The sequence below is a fragment of the Triticum aestivum genome, chromosome 3D, assembly GCF_018294505.1.
Source record: "Triticum aestivum cultivar Chinese Spring chromosome 3D, IWGSC CS RefSeq v2.1, whole genome shotgun sequence".
NCBI classification, from domain to species: Eukaryota; Viridiplantae; Streptophyta; class Magnoliopsida; order Poales; family Poaceae; genus Triticum; species Triticum aestivum.
Window position 1 is genome coordinate 309,939,483 of NC_057802.1, and position 5,445 is coordinate 309,944,927.

A 5,445-nucleotide genomic window follows, 5' to 3' on the forward strand; every position below is an offset into this window, starting at 1 on the left:
GGCGGCGGGGCGAGCCGCGGAAGGCGGCGCGGGCAGGCGCGGCCACGGGAGGCAGGCGTCTTGAAGCACTTGCGGAGCTGTGACACGTGGAACACATCGTGCACGTTCGCGAAGTTGGAAGGAAGCTCAAGTTGATAGGCGAGGTCGCCTCTTTTGCCAATGATCAAGAAAGGACCCACGTATTTAGGGGCAAGCTTCCCTTTGATACCGAAGCGACGAGTGCCTTTCATTGGAGAGACGCGGAGGTAGACATGGTCTCCGATCTCGAAAGCCAAATCACGATGCTTACTATCATAGTAACTCTTCTGGCGCGATTGCGCGGCTTTGAGATTATCACGGATGACTTTACACATTTCTTCAGCTTCAGTGATTAAGTCATTGCCAAGAAGTTGGCGTTCACCAGTCTCTGACCAATTGAGAGGAGTACGGCACTTTCTGCCATAGAGAATCTTGAATGGGGCCTTGCCCGAACTCGCTTGGAAGCTGTTGTTGTAGGAGAATTCGGCATATGGAAGACAATCTTCCCATTTCATGCCAAAGGAAATGACACAAGCCCTGAGCATATCTTCAAGAATTTGATTGACTCGCTCGACTTGGCCACTAGTTTGAGGATGGAAAGCTGTGCTGAAGCGAATGTTAGTGCCCATGGCCTTCTGGAAGGAGCCCCAGAACTTGGAGGTGAAGATGCTTCCACGATCTGGCGAAATCAATTGTGGAATGCCGTGCAAAGAGACAATTCTGGAGGTGTAAAGCTCTGCCAGCTGAGCTGCTGTGATGGATTCTTTGATTGGAAAGAAATGAGCCACTTTAGAAAGCTTGTCAATGACAACGAAGATAGCATCATTTCCACGCTTGGACTTTGGAAAACTAGTCACGAAGTCCATTTCGATATGATCAAACTTCCATTCCGGGATAGCAAGAGGTTGGAGGAGACCAGCTGGTCATTGGTGTTCTGCTTTCACTCTTCGACAGACATCACATTCATTCACGAATTGAGCGATCTCTCGCTTCATTCGAGTCCACCAATACGACTGCTTGAGGTCATGGTACATCTTCATACTTCGAGGATGAATGGAAAGGAGAGAATTGTGCGCTTTGTTCATTATGACTTTCCGTAGAACACCTTTAGGAACCACAATCCGGTCCTCGAAGAACAAAGTGTCTCTGTCATCAATGCGATAGCACTTGTATTTGGAAAGACCCTTGTCGATACCACGTTTCACCTTCTTCACCATGGCATCAAGGAGTTGTGCCTCACGAATTTGATCTTCCAAAGTAGGAGAGACTATGAGGTTGGCAAGAAAGCCTTGAGGAACAACTTGGAGATTCAGCTTGCGGAAAGCTTCACAAAGATCCGGTTGGAAAGGCTTGATAATTAAGCTATTGCAATAAGCCTTGAAATCATTTCGACCCATCGAGTCTGTTGAGGTTGGGCTGAGTGAAGATGTACTTGAGACTCTTGTGATCGGTGAAAATGTCCACTTGTCTTCCCAACAAGAGATGTCTCCACATTATTAATGCATGGACAACTGCCGCCAACTCAAGATCGTGAGTGGGGTAGTTCTTCTCGTTGGGCTTCAACTGACGAGAGGTATAGGCCACAACTTTCTTCTCTTGCATTAACACAGCACCGAGACCTTGGAGAGAAGCATCACAGAAAACTTCAAACGGCTTGGATTCATCAGGAGGAGTCAAGACAGGAGCTGTGACTAGTTTCTCTTTGAGAGTGTTGAAAGCAACGTCAAACTCAGGAGACCAGACATACTTCACATGCTTCTGGAGGAGGTTGGAAAGAGGCTTTGCAATCTTGGAGAAATTCTCAACGAATCTTCGGCAATAGCTTGCAAGACCAAGAAAACTGCGGAGCTGCTTGAAATTCTGAGGAGGTTCCCAATTCACAATTGCGGACACCTTCTCGGGGTTCATAGCGATGCCCTTGGCAGAGATGATGTGACCAAGGAAAAGAACTTCATCAAGCCAAAACTCACATTTGGAGAACTTCGCATAGAATTGATACTCTCTGAGCTTGTCGAGCACCAATCGCAAATGTTTGGCATGATCCTGCTTATTCTTGGAGAAGACCAAGATGTCATCGAGATACACCAGGACGAATTCATTGGTATAGGGGTTGAAGATGAAATTCATCATCCGAGAGAACACTGGAGGAGCATTGACAAGGCCGAAAGACACGACAGTATATTCATAAGAACCAAAGCTTGTTCTGAATGCTGTCTTGGGAATATCTTCTTCACGAATGCGAATCTGATGATAACCCATACGAAGGTCAAGCTTCGAGAATACTTTAGCACCTTTGAGTTGCTCAAATAGCTCATTGATGTTGGGAAGTGGATACTTGTTCTTGATTGTCTTCTTGTTCAATGGACGGTAGTCGACACAAAGTCGGTCCGTGCCATCCTTCTTCTTGAGAAAAAGAACACCACAACCCCATGGAGAAGAACTCAGTCTGATCAAACCCAGACGCTCTTGTTCATCGAGTTGTTTCTTCAATTCCTTCAGCTCGTTGGGTCCAAGCTTGTATGGACGCTTGCAAACGGGTTCAGTACCAGGCTCTAGTTCGATAACGAACTCAACTGGCCGGTGAGGAGGCATACCCGGAAGCTCTTCTGGAAAGACATCTTGATACTCACAAATGACTGGAATTTGAGAGATGTTATTCAATTCGCCCTTCTCATTGAGAGAGAGAAACCGAATGGTTTCATCACTAGCGGCATAAATAATCACATCCTCAGACGAGTGTGTCAATTGAATTTCCCTGGCAGCACAATCAAGTTGAGCCTTGTGCTTAGAAAGCCAGTCCATCCCGAGGATAAGATCAATATCCGAGTCACCAAGAACAATTGGAGAAGACTGGAATTCATAGTCGCCCATCTTGATGGAAACATCAGGAGTAACCAAACTAGAAGACAAAAGCTTTCCCGGAGAAACAACTTGCATAACTTTGGATAAAATCTCTGTGTCAACATTGTGCTTCGATGCAAATGGGTATGACAAGAAAGAATGCGATGCACCAGTATCAAAAAGAACTTTTGCAGGAATATCATTAACAGGAAGATTACCCATTATCACATCAGTAGATTCCTCCGCTTGAGCTGCATTCATCATGTTCACCTTTGCAGACTTTGGATTATGCTTGACCACTGCATTGCTGGAAGATCTGACAGGCGGAGGAGGCGGAAGGCGCCTTTGGTTGAAGCACTTGTTAGCATAGTGACCTTTCTGCTGACATTTGTTGCAAGTCACCTCTGAGAGTGGACGGTGATAAGGAGCATTGGACTTTGGAGCTTGATTCTGAGACTTGTTCTAATAGCCAGAGTTGGAAAAGTTGGAAGAACCATGGCCACCTTTGTTCTTCTGCTGATAAGGCTGACGAAACGGAGGAGGAGGAGGCAACCAGAACTTCTGTTGCTTAGCTGTCACAAGTGAGGAAGAAGAAGACTGAACTGCGTCTCTGACTCTCTTCTTAGAAGCCTCACACTTGAGCTGAGCAGCCTCTTGCTTCAGTGCCATATTATAGAATTGATCAAACTGAGTAGGCTCAACAAGAACGAGAGCTAACTGCAGATCCTCTTTAAGGCCACCTCTGAAGTGGTAGATCATGCTCTTTTCATCAGGAACGTCTTGTTTAGCGAAGCGAGCAAGTTTCTGAAACTGGATGTTGTACTGATACACAGACATGTTGCCATGCTTGAGATTGCGGAACTCCTCACGCTTGCTCTCAACAACACTTTGTGGAATGTGGTGCGCTTTGAAGTCCCGACAGAAGTCAGTCCATGTGATCACACGACCTCCTCTGGAATCTTTGTATTGCTGAAACCAATCAGCAGCTTGGTCCTTGAGCTAGAAAGAAGCGAACTTGACATAGTGCTCAGGCCTGACATTGCTACATTCAAAATGCTTGTTGATGTCCACGAGCCAATCATCGGCATCCGTGGCCTCGGCACAGTAGCTGAAAGACTTGGGCTGATTTGCGAGAAAATGGTTGAGAGTAGCGAAGTGGAACTGATTGTTGCCTTGACCTTGATTGCCTTGCCCTTGAGTACGTTCTTGCAAGAGTTGCAGAATCATCTGAGCATTGGCGTTGGTGGCTGCCATGATAGCTTGCCATGCCTCCGGAGGTGGAGGTGGTGGCGGAGGGTTCGCTTGACTCCCTTCATTGCGATCCGGATTCTGACGTGTTGGCGGAGCCATCCTGAAGAGGGTGACATCCGTTAGCATCTTGATAGACAAATAGATAAGTAGAATCAACGGATAGAAATTGCAACATATAGTCTTCACAATAAACATTCGAACGAAGATGAACGAATGAATTCCGTAGTAAATCATCACACTTCCATAAGTTGAGAAGCCACTTGAAAAAGATATGGAATCAACGTATACTTCGAAGCAACTCGAATACCACAATACAAAATAAAACAAAGTATTGGCTTGCAGAATAAGCCGGAACAAACATATGATAGAGGTTTCGTCCGAAGATTTCGTGGTGGGGCCCACACGGGCTCAATCGTACAGCACCATCATGTACAAGGCTGTGCACATGACATACGAAGCGTCCCCGAGTCGGCATAGCCATGGACTCTTTAAGACACTACGAGACCACTGTAAAACCAACCGTGTACAGGCGGACCACTAGACGTCGAACCCCAATCTCATATCATGCGTCTATCGGAAAGATATCCTAAGGCTACTTGAATTCCCACTTATAAACTCCCGAAACTTTCTGGTTATGCAATCTAGTGTAGGGGATACAGGGGACACAAAATATATCACCCAAACTAGCAATCCCTAGATCCAGCTGTATCCATCCGTCAACACATAACCAAGAAACCTTCGGAAATCTTTTACCTCAACCTTCAAAAAACATCCGTTATACAAGTTATGGCAATACTCCCGAACTCATGCCCATAAGATGCCCGGATTTAAAGATAGAAAAATGACAAATCTCCAAGTTCTGCTAAGAACCAGCGAATAACAGCAACTAGCCCTCTTCCAACAGAAATTTGGGCATCAAGATAACCTCTAATGAACATGGTGCAATTGAACAAAATGTAGAGCATCACGAGACGAACAATTTGACATATTACACGCGCGAATCGGAGCTACATGCAAGAAGTTACGCACTATCGAACAGGAGCAAATGCTGTAACAGAGCCGGGACTTGGAGAAAATTAGGGGGGCGAGAAAGTCAACGCGCGTACAGTGCGGATCTCAGATCCGATCGAGGAGGGCTCGGGCCAGGGCGGTGGTGCGGCTCGTCGGCGGGAGGAGAGGAGAGGCCGTAGGGGAGGCGAGGCGACGGCGGGGAGGCCGGAGGAGCTCGGGCTCCGGCGGAGGGAAGGACGCCGGCGAGGTGCCGCGGCGGCGGAGCTTGATGCGGTGGCGGCGGAGCTCCGGAGGTCCGGCGGCGGCGGCGAGGGAGCCGGCGGC